The sequence below is a fragment of the Anguilla rostrata genome, chromosome 12, assembly GCF_018555375.3.
Source record: "Anguilla rostrata isolate EN2019 chromosome 12, ASM1855537v3, whole genome shotgun sequence".
NCBI lineage: Eukaryota > Metazoa > Chordata > Actinopteri > Anguilliformes > Anguillidae > Anguilla > Anguilla rostrata.
Window position 1 is genome coordinate 26,761,203 of NC_057944.1, and position 19,991 is coordinate 26,781,193.

General features: G+C 40.2%; 1 protein-coding gene and 1 long non-coding RNA gene across 11 annotated transcripts in view; one reads left to right on the forward strand and one right to left on the reverse strand.

The window, feature by feature from the left end:
• The window catches only part of lsamp (limbic system associated membrane protein), an 878,287-nt gene that overhangs the window by 116,731 nt on the left and 741,565 nt on the right, over window positions 1-19,991 (reverse strand). The window lies entirely within an intron of this gene.
• On the forward strand, window positions 16,006-19,921 carry LOC135236860 (uncharacterized). The gene is made up of 3 exons (XR_010324683.1): window positions 16,006-16,224; window positions 17,829-17,920; window positions 19,144-19,921. It is a non-coding gene; the product is annotated as an uncharacterized LOC135236860 (long non-coding RNA).

Below are 19,991 nucleotides of genomic sequence, written 5' to 3' on the forward strand. Positions count from 1 at the left end.
AACAAAAACCCTGTAAAACAATTCAAAATGGTCTGTGCATTTATTGGTACTATTTTGTTGTGAATGATGCTGTATTTGAAGTTCTGACTGCTTTCATGATTGCGTGCAACCTTAGATACGCTAAATCGGGGGTCCTCAATGACTTCAGTAGAATCCACTTAATGGCAAAGAATGAGACAGTGTCAACAACCGCATGTGCCGGTAAGACTTCCGCTTTTCAACAGAAGCTGCCTACCTTAAATTTCAGCAGTGTTGTGTCTTTACGGGGCAATTGTCACTTTATTTATTAATCATCTGCCGACTATTAACATATGTTTATAGATCATTATGCAATGTTATTGCACATAATATGCAATACAGTTGATCATTTCGAGCCAGGAAAAACCCCTGGCGTTTAGATTAGTATGTAAGTATCATCACAACTGCTACAGGGAAAATGGCTGAATAGTCAATGGGCATCTTCTAATGGTTTACCCTAAATCAATAAAATGCCTGTTTCCACCAAGAACCCACAGAGAACATGCTTCTGCCCTTCTCTGATCACACTGCCAGTCAAACAGCATTTAATGAGGCAGCTTCATAATCTGGAATTTAAATTTGTGTTAAAACCACAAGCAAGATAGATCCTATCACTAACATACAGGTGTTAGTCTGAAACGGAAAACACTACCTTTGCAGCGTGCCTTTTACGAATTTTGAATTTAATTATTCAACCTTCTTGTGATATATACATGTTGTCATCCTGAAACCGATTAATTAAAAAGTGTGAGGTGGAATTCAGCAGAATATTGGTTTCGCCCTTTCAAACAGGCTTGCATATGTGTGAGATGCTTGAAGAATGCTGTGTTTTTTACGTAATTATTTCCACCATTATCTATGAGGTGAGGATATACAGGATACAAACCCCCTACTTTTCCTTTACAGACTATGATAGGTATGAAAATAGTATTTAATGATATAAAATAAAAACCCTGCAGAGGCTGCTAGATGGTCTGTCACTAAAGAATGTGTAAGGATAGATACAGTGTAAGGCACATGTTCTGACAGTTAACATAAAAACATAACTTATCATATGCATCATATGGTTCCCTGAAAAAACCACAGTCACTCACAGCATGTGCGGACCACACAAAATCGAGCCTCATGCTTTTTAATCAGACCAACGCGTGGGTGTGATTACAGTGAAACCAAGACTGACATAAACCATGGAAATGACTCTGAGATAAAACTGCTTCTCTGGGTCAGCCCTCACAATCTCTTCACATCCTCAACGGGTTGAGCCCGTTATGCTCAGAGATCACAGCAGAATCACAGACTAACACTGTCACACACAATCACACACTGTAACACACTGTCACACACAATCACACACTGTAACACACTGTAACACACAATCACACACTGTAACACACTGTAACACACAATCACACACTGTAACACACAGCCACACACTGTAACACACAATCACACACTGTAACACACAATCACACACTGTAACACACAGTCACGCACAATCACACACAATCACACACTGTAACACACTGTCACACACAATCACACACTGTAGCACACTGTAACACACAATCACACACTGTAACACACTGTCACACACAATCACACACTGTAACACACTGTCACACACAATCACACACTGTAACACACTGTAACACACAATCACACACTGTAACACACAGCCACACACTGTAACACACAATCACACACTGTAACACACAGCCACACACTGTAACACACAATCACACACTGTAACACACAATCACACACTGTAACACACTGTCACACACAATCACACACTGTAACACACTGTAACACACAATCACACACTGTAACACACAGCCACACACAGTCACACACTATAACACACAGTCACGCACAATCACACAGTATAACACACCTTCACATAATGATAATTTCTGTATGGATAATCCGTTAACCTAATCATCAGTTTTGTATGGGCTTATGCATGTTAACATATACAGAAACTATGTATGAAATATAGATATGAACAGGATTTTTAAAACCATGCCTATCCCAGTTTATCTTTGTCTCCTCTTTAGAATGTCCAAGCACTGCAACATACTCCATTCTCATTTTGGAAGGGCACACACTTGCATGCATGTCCAGCACAACACAAGCAGTCAGTCTCTGTTTGTAAACTGCGTGGTGGCCCACGTGGCTCCTGGCAGTTTCAGGATTGAGCTACAGAGTGCGGGCCTTGTGGGCCACAATCACTGTTCTCAGAGCCAGCGTTTCACCCGCATTTCAAACACACGCACACCCACAGACACAAACACACGCACATACACTCCACATACAGATACACACCAACACACGCACACCCACAGACACAAACACACGCACATACACTCCACATACAGATACACACCAACACACGCGCACCCACAGACACAAACACATACACATACACTCCACATACAGATACACACCAACCACTGCACCACAGACACAAACACACACACATACACTCCACATACAGATACACACCAACACACGCGCACCCACAGACACAAACACACACACATACACTCCACATACAGATACACACCAACACACGTGCACCCACAGACACAAACACACACACATACACTCCACATACAGATACACACAAACACACGCGCACCCACAGACACAAACACACACACATACGCTCCACATACAGATACGCACAAACACACGAGCACCCACAGACACAAACACACACACATACGCTCCACATACAGATACACACAAACACACACACACATATGCTCCACATACAGATACACAAAAACACACACACATACGCTCCACATACAGATACACATAAACACACATGCACCCACAGACCCAAACACACACACATACGCTCCACATACAGATACACAAAAACACACACACATACGCTCCACATACAGGTCCACACAAACACACAAACTTAACCGTGCACACACATGCAAAAACACACAGACCCACATGTATAAAAACTCGCATACAAACACACTAACACACACACACACCAAAAAACACCTAGATACTCGCAAACTCACATATTTAACAACACAGAGATGTGGATACAGACGCATACCAACACACAAGCAAGCACACATGCAGAAACACAGAAAAACAAAGACAGACACACACACACACACACACATACGCACACACACACACACACGTGCACGCATGCACATTCATTTCTTATGTATGTTGTAAGCATTAATACAGACAAAAGAAGGCTGGCTGACACCAAGCACCCCCTATGCGGACATTATTAATAGTGCATTCAGCGGGCAATAAAAAGCAGTCATTCGCAACATGCAAATGTGAGCTTAAACTAAAACACATTTTCTCTACTTTCGTGCTACCAGAAATTTTTGCATCGATGAAAGACTGTTTTGTATGTCAAACTAACTGTGCCAATGTTATCATGAAACATTCAGCGTAAACAAGGATAACTGCAAAAACACTCAGGCTAAATTTCATCAAATCACCTTCAGTCTTTAGAATAAAGTCCTTTCCTTTCACATAACGCACAATCTCCCTTGTTTGTAAAAGATCTCAGGTGGTTACGGAACTAATGTTCTCTTGCGCCTCTTCCTAATCTTTAAGCCCAAACATACCTCTCCCTATCACTGCAATCTTGAGTTTACACCACACTCAGCACACAACATTCTTCATCTTTAAAAAGATCTAAGCAGAGATACAGTGTCTGCAACCTGAAGAAGCTTATTCCGTAGGCTCCAGAAATAGAAAAGATACGCACTTCTCGGACATATCGGCAGATCAGATCTGCAGTTATAACGCAATTATGCACTCTTGAACAAAGTGCAGCTTTGCCAATGATGTCTAATGAAATGTCTTGAACAAACACCATTGCAGCAACCTCTGCATTGGTACACACACACACACACACACACACACACACAAATGGTACTGCTAAGCTAAACTGATATAAGACTTTCACGCTAACCATTTATTTTGAATATAAGTAAGTACAGCGAGACTGAGAGGGAAGTGCAGTGGAAATGTTGAAATGATAGGAAAATTAGATTTGACTGAATGTAGATAGGCGTCAGACTAAAGTCTAACCCAGAGAAATGGAAAGTGTACAGGTGTGTCATGTTATTTCCCACCATAAATGAAACAAATAACTGATAACAGAGGAAGAAGCAACACACTGTTTAAATGAACTTCTGCACTCAAACATGATGGACATCACAATAATATAGTGCGATGGTCATAAAGTGGTAAGCATTCACTGGCGGCTGAAACACATGGATGAGGCCGGATGAAAGATGGCAGAGGAGAGGCCGTCTCTTGGTCTCTTGGACTCTACACTAGCCATGTGGGTACAGACACTTTTCATTTCTTTATTTGCCAGTGACTTTACGACAACGGCCTGTAAAACGGTATAGAAAAAGTTGCTCACATCTCTTGTACTCGCGTCTCTACAATGTGTATTCCACAAATGGGAACAGAAGTACAGAGAACATGGCTCTGCTCTGTGGGTAATTGTTGCTGCATGAATCTGGCTGGCCAGTGATATGCTCTGGGCAAAAGAATTCCCTCAACATTACACATTAAAAAAAAAAAAAAAAAAAAGAATTTATTAAACTTTCAGTATTTCCAAAAACAGATTCATCAGAAGACAAAGCTGCAGGTTACTTTTTTAGAGAGATATCGGGGAACGGTCATTCTTGATTGGTAGCAATCATGGAAAGAACAACCGTAAGAGAAATCCAGCACCTTACAACCCTCAAGTCTTGTGTTCTAAAATCTTCTGTCTGTCTGTCTTCAAAACAAAGTGGTTTACAACGTGAACCAGTCAAAGGGATAGGCTGGTCCATGCATGAACCAATCAACAATGAGATAGACCTTGTATGTTCACATAACAGTGAGGAGTTAAAAAGATTTTCTCCAATAGATCTAGATGGTAATGAGCCACTCCTGCACTGCCAGCACTAAAGCCAAAAAGAAGAGGAGAAAATTGGATTGAGCTTGCTCTAGATCTAAAATAAACATCAGAGGTCTTCCTGCCGCATACTGTAACTGACTTAGCAGCCTATTATACAATTAGAATAGCATGACATTATTTTTTTTGGAAATACAATAATTAGGCAGTGTAGCTCATAACCTACAAAATACATGGTCTGTGCAGAGTGTCAGAAAGCCTTGGGTGTATTGTAACCTCAATTAGGTATTCTGCTGGATGTTTTGCAAGTCCCATTGTAAAACGTCCATCAAATCAAATAAAATCAAATGTATTTATAAAGCACATTTAAATACAACCCATGTTGACCAAAGTGCTGTACAGGCAGGTCAAATCACAAAGTAAGACCAAATCACAGAATAAAAAGTAAAAAGCATAGAAACACACGTATAGGCACAAATCTACAAATCACAGGCATAGGCGCACTGAAATCACATCAGGAAGTACCGAATTGGGGCAAGGTATTTTGCGTAACTGTTCTTAGATACAAGGTAGCCTTCAACAATTTACATGAATAGAAGATACCTGTAATGCTGCTTTCCGAGGAGTTGAAACTAAAAATGTTGATGACAAGGGGTGTGGAGAAGCAGGGGTGTGGGGCGTGTGGCCCTTCTGTTGGCAGGGTGATTGGGTGTTATGATTTTCTAAATGTTTTCACAACATTGTGACTGTTGAGAAAGCTGCCTACTGCAGTTTTAAGAAGTTTGTCATATATTATCATAAAAACCCTTATTTTTCTCAAAGCTGTCCATTAAATGAGAGAATCGCTTTTTCCAATTGCCTGCTATATACAGTTCATCTAGGAGTCTGTATATCACAGCCTAATTGCAATCCAACAGGACTGTATTCAAAATATTAGCTACCCACGTTTACCACTTACTGTAATGTGGCTGATTACAGCACTCAAGCTCAAGTCTATAGCTTTCATGGAGGATTGGCTGCATTTACATGATTTGTTTAAACAATACTGTGACTTTTATTTTAAATTATAGGGTTGCAAGTAATTTGCTTTAAACCAATGCCTTTTTGTCTACTATTTGAGAAAGACAACAGAGAGAAAGTGTAACTCAAAGCACGAGAGAAACACTCCCTGGTAATAAGAATCACCATGGCACCAACAGTATTCCACCTCTGAACTAGAAACAGCCCTGCTCCTAGCATTATAAAATTGTACTATTTCTCAAATTCATAGCAGTGTGGAGGCATGCAAACATGTCCTTGAAGGCCTGCTCTCCTTGAATGATGGTAAACAGACCGCATTATATCATCCTGGTACATGCATGATGCACAGCGTGGAAATACTGGTGCTAAGACTCCTTATCTGAAAGCCTGTCACATCTAATTTACAAGGAAAATACCACAGTGTAATTTGATGATTTTATACCATGATTTTATAAACACCTACGTTGGGTTGGCACTGTCATTTAAACACAGTCAATTCTAAAAGCTGAAGCATCCGCTTCTCCTGGATATCACATTATCTCCCACAATCATGACACAATACAAGAGCAAAGTCATTTTCAGCAAGGTGGCGCAGGTTTAGATACAGAATTTTATAGACTTGAATAGCCTGCCGCTTTCCAATAGCTATTCTAATCAAAATGACTGTATGAAGGAGCTTGGCGCTTGATGTGTTCTTACACTGGTTACATGCATTATGCATGTTGATAAAGTAGGGTTCATAAAAGATTGACATGCAGACACGTCTATACACCCACACCCTGTCTATGTAAACATTCCTCATTATGAATATTTATCCACATTACTCTGCTTCATCACACTATGACTGGCAGTTTAATTACAAATCCCAAGCTGCCAATATTGTACAATTTTTCCTGTATCATCAGAACTTTGTCATGAGATGTACACACATCAAATCCCAGAGGGTTATTTTACAAAATTACCCAACAAAGAAAAATGTACTGGAGTCAATCGTTAAATGGATTTCATTTGGTTTGTTGCACCCCTTGTTTTTTATACCCCTTAATAATTTTCGTTTCCAGTAATTCCAGTAATTCCATTTTCTGCAAACTGGCTATGATGACCAGACAACTGTATGACTCAGAAAGATGTCCATACAAGTCAAGGCTACATGCATGTTCGATTTTTAAATGGAGTAAATGATACAGGAGAAACTAACCTTGGGATGTGTTCTGTGATTTTGGATAATGTCAGACACTTTTATGTAAGCCCCATTACGTTGTTTATTACTGAACAGCTACTACTACTCTATACACCTAACTACACAGCATGCCTGGATGAACAGGGGTGGAGCTCAAGGCCAGAACACTTGGGTGTGGAGTTGAGATTTAAGAGAACACTTTTGGGGGTTTGGGAGCCTGGAGACTAACAGCGGATAAACAGCACAGAGCTCTTTAGGTGAGGAGTTCAGATGGAGTTCAGGGCATGCCCCAGGCTCTCCAGAGCCCACTCCTCCCCCTTTGCAGGTAACACTCACTGCCATCAAACCCTTCCACACCAAGCAAAATAACAACCTGAAAGCTTTTTACTCCCGCCAAGAGCAGGCGGCAACGTCTCAGCCATTTTCTGCAGGTCGGAAGTTTCACAACTCGTCTTCTGAATTCAACAGTGGCAATAAAGGCTGAACCTGAAGTGGCAGTCATCAGTCTTGGAAGGAGAACACCTGATGTTAGCTGCTGGTGTAAGTGTTCCTTTCCAATGCATCCTAATCTTTAGAGCTGTTCGTGGCAGTACAACCCATACTTGTTACAACTGGCCTCGGGACCAAAGACGCTGTCAATTACTGTCTCCAGCTGTAGTACCAATGGTAACGAAAATTCTGCTGCCCACCAATAAAAAATATATCTCTACCCACACACATATGCCCAGAACAGTAAGATCTGCCACAAATATCCATGGATATGTCATAACGTCTCACAGCTGGCGTACTACCTAATTAGAAGCAAATATCACAGATAACTAAATGAAACCCAAACAGCTACTTTTTCATAACCTCATAAAAAAATATAAATTAAGTACATTTTTCAATTTCTACTTTAAATTGGAATATCCATTTCCTTATCCTAATATGTCTCATGGACTATTTACACTTCCCATTGCTGATTTGTGTTAAATCCATCACATTGATGAATGCACTTACTCTTTAACAGTGCGAGAAACAGTTAATGTTGAGCTGGGTAGGCAGAAGCCACCTGCTCCTTGGAAGAATGCTACTCCATTTTAATGTCCCCTCAATGAAAGACCCTTTTGTCTTTTTACCCCTAAGAATCATCCCTGGTTTGCTTTGAACTCAGACTCTGGCTCGTGCTCCCTACCTATCACATTTCAGTTTCTCTGTAAGACACACACACACACACACACACATACACACACACATTTTTACTTTTATTTGTTTAAAAGCAGTGGAAACTCCATCCTCCTGGTGCATTTTTTCATTTTATTTAGAAATGGGGCTAGGGATAGAAATAATGCAGCAGGGGCAGTGAGTTACTGAGCCCTGGGCCACACGGGATTTGAGTACACTTTGAGCGCCAACCACCCTATGGACTACACCACAAGGGCTACCATTTCAACTTTAGAGTTTGGATGTTTGGTCTTTGAGAAGACAAGATGGGCAGCACTTTACTTTTGGGAACTCTGTCAGCTACAGACATTATTCTTATGGTGTGCCACAGGTAAAATGCAACATTTCCATTCTTCTATATTTCACTGTTTGCAGTCAAACATAGTGAATCATTGAAAAAGAAATGTAGGCTATTGTTCAGATAACACTGAAAAAATAATAATGCTGTGGAATTAATTCCAACAATTCAAATGTACAAATATTACAAACATTCAATTCGAGTTTTGAACGATCCCCCCACACTTAGTTTGGAATACTTAGGATCATAGAGGTTGTGCTGTACTTAATTTTCACTGAATTGAACATGCACAAGAGACAGAAAGAACAAACAATCCATTCTTCATTACTAAAGGTTTTATTTGAAATGATCTTACTGCTATATTAAACAAAAGATTGGCACTGGTAGCAGCTTATAGCTGATACACTGTAGTTAATTAGCCATTAAAATCCAGGACTCCCGAAGGTATGCATCTTTTTTGTACAGAGCAAGAAACTTGACAAAACAACACTGATTCTTTGTTCAGTGTGCAGATTTTTACATGCAATTCTCTTTAAATCCTAAATAATTACAAAACGTATTTTGAAATAACAAAACTGGGCACAATAAATAAAAAGTCTGAAGAGCATCACATTTCTGTCTGAGCAGTAATCAAATTTAATCTCACTAGAAGAGTTGCTGACCAACACTTGCCGTCAATTATTCCTGGAGTGCAAACCACTACCCACTGCCCAAAGATACTCAAAAACCACAAACGAGGACTGTGGGTTCATTCCAGTCACTTATTTTGTCCGTCCTTGCTTCCTTTCCTTGAATTCCTTCTTAGTATGGAAGGCCAAACAGGTCAAAAATATGGAAGATTGATGTCTGGACCGACTTTTGGTTTTTATCTGAATGCAAATACAACTACAAACAATTTTGTTGCTTGAACAAAAACAGATACAAATATACAAAAAAAATACAAATAGTGGCAACCCTTCACCCCTAGTAATTAGACATAATTCTATGCAAATACTCAAATTATGCGATAATCCGTTATGGATTTAAGTGGATTCTACTGCATTAACCTGCACCCCCCCCCCCTCCCCACTTCTGGCACTGACAATATGTAACCCTACATCTCAATGCATTGTGGTGGTCTACTGAAGATCAGATCTTTACATTCTAAATGTAGTTAAATATAAGGAGATGACACGAGTTGATGTTCGCAGTAAAGCTTGACCGAACGCAGTCGTTGTCACACAAAGTCCCTACCTAAGCCCTATTTTGAGCCAGGAAATCCCTGCTAATATTTTATCTTTAAGTAGGCACTTCCAAATCTCCACCTCCAGAAAGACTAATTTGTGTATTTTCAGTACATCAAATTCCATGAGCTCCTTCAGAGATATTTTCTTGGATTGTTATTGTGAAATCTAATACAAACTATGTACTGTTCATAATATCATCAAACAGAAGCATCACTGCTTATTTGGTGTTTAAAGTGTATGAAAAATTGACTCATACTTTATAAATTAAAGCATGCAAACAATTCATTCACAGGTCTCACAATACTAACAAATAATAATCGAAAGATAGTAAAAATTAGATTTTGAATTAACTTCTGCAGAAGTTCAACTTTATTTGACACAAAGATTAAGGAAACTGTCAGAAAACTCTTCCTTGAAAATCCAACTTGATAAAACAGGCTCATTTTGGTTAAAAAAAGGATATAAATTATAAAAAAGATCATGCTGATAAGTAGAGGGAGAAAATAGATAACTAACAGTGGTCCCTTTCTCAGATAAAAGTGCATTACTTCTTCGCTTTTTGAGATTAAAGAGCTCATCTGCATATCTGAAGCCTGTGATGTTTCTTTTCCCAATATATAATGAGGCTACTGAAAAATAATGAGTCTTCCCACCATACCATCATTTCCAGTGTGATAAATACACACAATCTCCGAGCTATCCTATTAATCGCCAGTCGTATAGGAGGAAAAAGGAGGGGGGGGGGGACTTTCTTTCCTCCAGAAACCATACCACAAGATAAAAAAGCCCTGGTCTGCTAGCCTTAGCAATATCCTGATTTAGGCAGGGTGTGAATTCACTGTGAATAGTGGTCTTTTGTTACAACAAATCTGTCAATCAATTAAGGTTGTTGAAAACATGTTTTTAAGTTTAAATTTTATTAATTTAACATAATGTAGGTTTGGGTTGTCATTTATCATTTGCTTTGTCTTTGAACTCTTAATTTCCACAAATGGTTTTGTTTCAGTGGCCAGGTGTCCATTCTTTCAGCAATTAGGGCCCAGCTGCTTTTATCTGCCAACCTATAATTAAATTAAAAATGTAGCCTGTTTTTATATGAATATTTTCTCATATAGCACATTACACAGAACAAATGCATTAGTTGATCTGACTGAGTAAATGTCCTCGGATGGCATATAACATATTCTTCATGATCTTCTAAGCTGTTTTTGGCATAATATGGTGAATTGGCATTGAAAGTGTCTATTAAGAACCATTAGCGGCTTGTTTAAATTCAGAGGATGCAATAACTGCCAGAATGAAAGCTGACACACACAGGTCCTCAGCAGCATGTTTTGAAACCAGTTATATAAGGTATGGGATAGGACTGGTTCTGAGACTGATCAAAATTAATTTTTAGTCCCCACGTTACTGCTTTCTCATTACAGTGGAATACAATTGCTAAAGAATTGTCAAAAAGTACAATGACTTTCATTTCTGGATGATTCAAGCATGCACTCTACTTTTGAAATGGAAGCCTTTTGAAATGATTGTTTATTGAAGCTACATAATAGTCCATATAGCCTTGATGAAACGGGGAGTGTTTTTCAGAGAACCATTTCACACCTTTGGCGGTTTACCCTCCGAACAGATTGCAAATGTAAATGCATGCAAACATCCCTGTCCACCTGCCATAGTCAATGCATCTGTTGTCTTTGCATCCATACTGAATACCTTCAATACCTTTCATAAATATTCCTGCACAGCCAAAAATAGCAGAAGCATCAAGAACAGCAACAAAATAAAAAAATTATAATAACAGTCTATTCAAGTCCTTATAAAAGAATTCATAAATGATGACTGCCATTAAGCAGTGTAACACATTATCATTGTCATATCACACCCACCAAGTTTTCAATTTCAACTATGAGAAGCTAAATCGTTTGAGCAACAATACTGCAGTGACTTTTCAAAATAAATAAAAAAACCTGATGTATTACTGAACTGACCCGAACAACAAAGTCAACAACAAACCAAAACAACAGCATCTAGGTGACTCTGCACATTGCACATACCTACACTACTCGGACACGCCCTGAAGTATTGCACTCTCATATTAAATTCAGAGTTTAGAGGTCTGAATTTCCTGGAGTAATGCAAAAATAAGTTGGCTAAATAAATAAAAAACTGTGTTTGTGTACATATGTGTGTGTGTGTTTGTGTGAGCAGTACACAGTAGGGCATAATCTGTATTGGGAAATCCTTATGAAAAAGATGTAATATTAAACCAATGCTTTTTGGGAAAAAAAAAGAAAAAGATTTTGATTTCTGATTCTGGTTCCAAACTCTCGATCTAAATGTGTCAGAGGCAGGAAAAGCCCAATTAAAATTCCTACAGGGTATGTTCCAGACTCCTAAATGGAAGATCTCCAAGGACCTTGGAACAAACAACATTAAACAAACAATGTTCGTTGTCACCTTCACTAGAGGATGCACAAAAACAAAAGCATTTTGTGCCCAACAATAACAACAACAGCAGAAAAATCACAACATATGATTTATTCTCTGCTTTCGCTTCCACATTTCATTTTATTCCCAGGAGCTTGGATATTGTAATGCCCATATCTTTGATTTTCTACTTTCACTACCTTCACCTTGACACTGAAACACTGAGCTATGCTATCATTAAACATTAATAGTGGCTCAAGAATAGTATCCTGCAAAGTGATGTAAATGCATTTTAAGAAAGACACAGGAGAACCAGCCTTAACACTGACTAAATCATTAGTCTTCAATAATTCATTGAGGACCACATCTATGTTAACTGTGAGCTGCAGATGTGGGTGGTTTTGAACAGACTGATCTCATTGACTGGACCAGATGTATTCCCTGTGTCAGACTCAACCGGATGCATTCCCTGCTTCAGACTTGACTGGATGCATTTCCCACGTCAGACTTGACTGGATGCATTCCCTGCGTTAGACTGGACCAGAAGCATTTCCTGCGTCAGACTTGACAGGATGCATTCCCTGTGTCAGACTTGACAGGATGCTTTCCCTGCGTCAGACTTGACCGGATGCATTCCCTGCGTCAGACTGGACCAGATGCATTCTTTACGTCAGACTCGACTGTATGCATTTCCTGCTTCAGACTTGAATGGATGCATTTCCCGCGTCAGACTCGACTGTTTTAATTCCCTGCATCAGACTCGACCGGATGCATTCCCTGCGTCAGACTTGAATGGATGCATTTCCTGTGTCAGACTCAACTGTTTTAATTCCCTGTGTCAGACTCAACTGGATGCTTTCCCTGCGTCAGACTGGACCGGATGCATTTCCTGCATCAGACTTGACAGGATGCATTCCCTGTGTCAGATTGACAGGATGCTTTCCCTGCGTCAGACTTGACCAGATGCATTCCCTGCGTCAGACTTGACCGGATGCATTCCCTGCATCTGGCAGTTCTGGGCTTTCGTTGAACCAGAACAAGAAGTATGAAAATGTGCACTGTGTGAGACATTCCAATGGAGCAAACAATGGAGCATGTAGCATTAAAAATGGTCTGTTCGCAAAAACATATTTCATTCTTAGTTGCACGGATTATTACAGAGGATTACAGATTTGACAGAATTTAGATTCAATGCTTTCAAACACCTTACAAACGATTCTGAACTTGGTTACTTATGAATGATCTGCTACTCATAACGACTTTGTGGTTTTTTCAGCAAGGATTCACGGCGCATTATATAACCAATGAGCTCCAGATGAAATGTCAGCAGTGGGGAATTTCACCTTGATTGAAATGAAAAGGGTAGAACTGACCTTAAATCTACTGTATCAGTTTGAATACTGAAACTGAGCTAACCTCAGGGAGGCCCAGGCTGGAACAGACTGACATGTTTTGCTTTATTATCAGGAATTGAACTTGAGAAACCCAGAGCCGTAGAGCAGAATCTCTGGAATGGAGACGACACCGTAACGAATGCATATCACTCGCTTTACATAAACAAACACAAGAAAGAGAAAGGGGATTGGCAGAATGCACCAATATTCTGCATAGTACAAAATAATCTCACTCAGTTTTAAATCCAATTAATTCATATGAAATCAGATGTTGGCATAAGGCAGAAGCTATGTGTTGGTCTGACTTTGTACAGTCTATGAGCAGTGATAAAGGGTCTGACTGTACAGTCAATCAGCAATCACAAGGGATATGACTGCATACAGTCTATAAGTGGTGATAAGGGGCCTGACTGTGTAGAGTCTATGAGCAGTGATAAAGGGTCTCACTGCGTGCAGTCTATGTGCAGTCATTTTGGATGAAGCTTGGTCATGCCGAGCTATGCTCAATGAATCTGGGGAACATATGCTATGACCTGAATGGTTCTCAATGGGTGGGGACATGCAACAGCCCCATGCTTCTCTTGTCCACAGTCCAAATATAATGCCTGACAGTTCAGAGTCTTGCGGAACTTCTCGGAGTCACATGGATTTAAGGGCTTTGGTGCTCACAGAAATCATGCACAATCCCAGGAAATGGATTGGGTCACGATTGCTTTATTGAAATGTCCTGGAAGATTCCACACTCAAATATCCCCAAAACCCCCACTATGACAAACCCCCTCTCTGACAGTATGTCAACAAAAAGCTGTCTCCCAGACAACTCCCTGAGAAGCTGCCATGTCTCCCAGCAAACTATTTCCCGATGTTCGGCAGCCTGGATGTGTTTATTAGCTGCAAGCTTTCTGCTCTCTCCAGAACAAGCCCAGAATGATTCTGGAACGAGCTATGCCTGCACCAACTGTGTCTCAGACATTAAATCTCCACAATTCGATGTGTGTGTGGTCTAGACCCAGGTAATATTGCTCCAGAACCAAGCTGTAACCTATCTCAGCCATGATGGCCATTATCTACCATTAATGATACCTCCCTCACATAAGTCATGGTAGGAATTACTCTTTTATTTTATAAATAATATCACTAACACAGACAGCATACAGTACAACACAGACTACTACTCTGCACTACAATGCCTATACAATATAAGGACAAACAACCCTACATTATATACACACATAATAATAATAATAATAATAATAATAATAATAATAATAATAATAATAATAAAAAATGATCAAAATTACTACTACTAGTAAAATACTACTAACCAGTGTTCCTACTACTAAATAGTATTATTATTATTATTATTATTATTACTGAAAAGCTCAAAATAAACAAAGCAAAGCAACAATAAGACATGAGGGAGATTTATAGAAATAATAAAGCAGGTATATGGAAATGAACCAAGCAAGATCTTCAAATAAAATCTAGTGGTATTTGGGGAACCAGAGCAGCAACACTAAAATATTTCATGCATTTTTATGAAGTGTCATTGCAGGGGTTTCCATAAACAAAATAAAAACAAGCATACTGTCTGCCACTTGTAATAAAGTATAAAAAAGACAGTCACACTGTCACACCGTTTGTGTTTCTTTTCCTATTCCTCTTAATACAGAAATGTTTTTGTGAACAGTAGCCTTACTGCACATTCTGATTGGTGGGGAATTAAGATTAGTGTGAAACCGCCATCAGATTGTTGTTTGTGCTTTGGACTTGGTTACAGAAAATAACAAAAATATTTGTCAAATTTCACTTAGGTCAGCAATGGTTTACTTACGCTCCTTGCCAAAGTCATTTAGAATAAAACAGAGGTTAAGTTATGTCAGTTCAAAAGTGACATTTCATTTATTTTGCACTCTAATTGGAAATGCCCGCAGCCATAAAAAAAACACTAACCCCCTCCCCCCCCCCCCCCCTCAGAAATCCATGCTGTTTATTAGGGCATTTTATGGTGTCGCTATGCGGCTCTGGTTTACATCAAGCGAGAAACTTTCATTTCGCAGTGCTCTGCTTTACCAATTTCCTCCCTGTCACAAGTAGCACCCAATTGACAGCGGGATGCGCGGCATATGGCTTTAAAGCGACAGTACCGGGGGTAATGGCTTTGTCCGAGCCACACGCTCCTGTCGCCTCTCATAATCGCCGGGCCCAGGAAAGAACACTGCTTTAGCGCTAAATGAAGTTGGTGAGGTGAGTATTTGAGCGCCCTCCTGCCCATTACGTCCCCTGGCGAAATTCGGTTGGTCGCAGTTTCCGGGGTCCACCCGGAGCTGGGTTGCGTTTGCTGCTATTTTGAGCGGCTTGACCTGCATTAACAGGAGGCAATCTGAGCCAGGAGCTAATTGGCAGCAGGCCGTCCGCGTGGCCGCGGTCTCACTGAGTTTGGCGGAGTCCTTCGCCATTTTCTGAAGAGATCGAATGCAAAAGCATTTCTGCTATTTCACCAGCCCCCGAGGTGCAGCCACCAGCAGAACAGTCTGCGTTTTACCGTAGGAAATTAGGCATTTTACAGTAGGTAGGGAATTACGATAGAACTCTGCTATGAATTGTATTTGTAAACACACAGTTACACCTGTGTATAAGCAGAATCAGTTTTTTATTCCTTTTATGAAAATTGCTGGATCATTTCCCATTCAATTTTTTACAGAACAAAACAAAAATAAGGGCAATGTGTTCACAGTAACATTGGCGGCAAGAACACAATATCACAGGCACAACCTCGTGCACTGTGAGCCTGGTGACTTTCCCTTCTGCTGGAGGAAAACAACCTTGCAGCTCCAACAGCTGCCGAGACAAACGTTTCATTTAAGGAGGCAGGGGCCAACACGGTGTGGAATTTGCTCACGATTAATTAAACCGCTTTATTTAGAAAGTCTCCTTCCTTCTGCTTTGCATCTGAGCCACTTCCTCTTCAATGTATCGGCACTTGTTCTATTGCAGTGTTCAGGGAGCCTTTATACTATTATCGACATGAACACACTCTTTATTACATATATTCAGTATGCGTATTTAACATGTGGAGCTAAGGGCTTGTAATTGAAAGAATAAATGTATATTAGTTACACGGATGTCAATAAACAGCTTGTAAAAGTTATATTTTTATATGTACGTGGAGGTGTGGGTGGTTCCACAAAAAAAGGTGAGCAACCAGTGTTAGATAAAAGAAGTGTGCTATCAAACTGGGCTCAGTTATTATACTTCTGTCTCTCTATATTACATTCTAATTTCATTTATAATTCATAAAAGATACCAAATTTTAGTGCCTTGGACAGGCATGTTTCCCATTTTTATTTATGTATATGAATAGTATATCTTTTGTCTTAGTTCAGTATTCCTTCATAATAACCTTGGTCAGGCATGTTTATAACTATATGGACAAACAGTATCACAGTTTGACGACATTGGATTTTAAATTATGCAGCAATGCAGTTTGAGCAAGTACAGCCAGGCATGCATTCCTAAATCTTTAATCAAACTATTCACTTTAATCAACCTAAAATGCACTGCTCTACTTTGCACAGACAACCAGACCAGAGTTAAAAGATGTGTTAATTTAGCACCTCTGGAAGCTGCTGGGTGGCTCATTCAAGGCACCGTGCTGTGGTGCATGGATGAGCCCCACAGTCTCAGGCTGAATCCGGACCGTACCAGTTCCGACTGTGCCCGGTAGCTCCATAGGACTATGAGCAATTGCCAATTGTATCGCCCAGGGATATATATATTTATTCTTTCGGTTGTTCCTGTTCGGGGTCGCCACAGAGGATCATCGTGATCCGCATATTTTGATTCGGCATATGTTTTACGCCGGATGCCCTTCCTGACGCAACCCTCCCATTTATCCGGGCTTGGGACCGACACTACGAATGCACTGACTTGCGTATCCACAGTGGCTGGGATATGAACCGGGGCAGCGGGGGTGGTAGACGGGGGCTCTACCACTGGGCCACCAATGCCCCCAGATATATATATATATATCTTATTTTACTGAGAGCTACTTATAAGATATGTAAGTTCATGGGGTTTCTAGAAAATAAGCCCTAATTTACTTCTATTGCATTTTGATACTTTATGGGCATTTTCCTTCTCAACTTAGGAACTACTCCTGGGGCACGATGCAATAAAGAATAAAGTTGAATCACCAGCGAATTGAGCCAATCTGAGGGATCGTGATGAAGCATTTGAAAGGTAATAATACTGAAATCAAGCAAAGCAGTCAGGCTACAAAAGAAAATTACCAGAGAGAACAAAAAGGACTAAATGAGACCGATATTACAAATATTGACAAAAACGCATCACAAATGCAGCTGGTTCTAATTACAGAGCTTCACAGGGCATTTTAAATGTAGTTATGGTAAAATAATCAAGAGCTCTCCCAGACAAGCAGCAGACTAACGAGTGAGAGAAACGCGGGGGACCCTTTCTTGAAAGTGAATTTGGTTTCAAAGAATACTCAAGCAGAGTACTGATGGAGTGGAGGAAAGTAATTTAAAGCACTAATATGGACCACCTTTGAGCAGAGAGAGCCGTTAATCTCCCTGACGGTGTCGGGCCTACGCTCCGTGTGCCCAGAGGTGATGCGCACGCACTCACGCACGCACACACGCACGCACACACACAACAAAATAAAAAACGAACAGCGCAAGGACTTCCTCTGCCTTTTCCCTTCCTTCCATCAGAGGTAGCTGGATAATATTCCAGGCACACTCCAATCGCTGACATAATGCGCTTTTTATTTGTTTATTTTCACTGCACGTCAGGCCCCCAGTCAATGCACACGCATATTTCAGTTCTGACTGTACAGAAAGTGTCGTACTGATGTTCACACAGTACCCCTGAAAACACACCTCTGAAACATCGAAAAGAGACTTTGTAAGGCAAGTTCAAACTCGGGTCTCAGTAAAAAGAGGAGTAATACAGGTAAACCACATGAAATGTTATTTCACACTCTGTTTATCCAGCTAAGCTGCCAGTCAATACTTACACACAATAAAATCCCTGGCTTTTCCCTTATTGTGGGAGGTTATGTGTTTCTTCCTCTCCTTGTACATGCAACTTGCAATTGATGCAGTACTGATTCTAATGCTACAGTTAGCACTGCCTGGATGTGATCCTGGTGGCTCTGTTTTTTTATTTATCATTTTTAGTTTTAGCTGTAGCTTGCAGCACAGTCTGTATTCTGTGACTAGCCGACCATGGCTAATGACAATAACATTTTACTTATTTATTCTCAGCAGAGGATAGTGTGCTAAACCCAGCGTGTTAAAGGCATACGATGCAGGATTTTTACCTTGAAAATATTATTAAATAACCATGCTCAGTCATATCTATGATGCACTGGCGATCTCCGTCACTGCGCACATTTGCTGAGTCCATGCTCCTCTGCCTGTATGACCCTCTTTTATATGTAGGAAGGGGAGGCTGTGTCTGTGCAATGGCAGAGGTGAAGAAGCACAAGTACAGCAAAGTGAAACAACAAGCCGACAGGGCTCATTAAAAAGAAGAGTCAACCTTGGATTTACTTTTCCTTGACGGCGACAGCTAAAATTCAAGGGCATGGAAAGGGACATGGAGTTGGCGAGTTTTCTGTTTGACGTGTAAGTCATGTAACCTCTAGCTATTCAGCTAGTTACGTTAGGTAACTAGATCGCCTAAGTTGGATACTCAAGGTGAACGGGCGGGGTTGAAGACGGAGGATTGTAGACTTTGAGACTTTTGTTGAGATTTTGATTGTAAACACAGTACCGCAGCAAGGCAAAAAAAAAAAGATTTAAAAAAAAAAAAAAAACTTCGTAGTATGCCTTTAAGTCATACTAAAGTCCACACCAAATACATTTTATTTATATCCCAAATAATGCATTAAGATCTGTTTTAGGGCATCATCGCATAGCCACAGTGAGCACTGTCAAACCTCATAAAGGTCTCAGAGGCAGACAGTAATAGGACTGACAAGGCAATCATTTACACGATTCACATGAAATGACCAGCCTCTCGGTGCCACTGAAATCCAATTAGACAGATTTAAGGACTTCACCCTAACTGATTACAGCAACCTGTCCCCAGACACACCTGAGCACTTTCAAATCCTTTTACAGGAAGAGTAGAATAAGACGGGTTTATCAGGACGTGGTGAAGCACAACACAAATTCCACAGGTCGAATCATGGTGAGAGTTACAGGAGCGTTTGAGAATAGCTGGTCTTACTACAAGGCAGAAGGTGCTGGCCTTGTTGATAAGTTGTTGCTGCCAGACTGCTGAT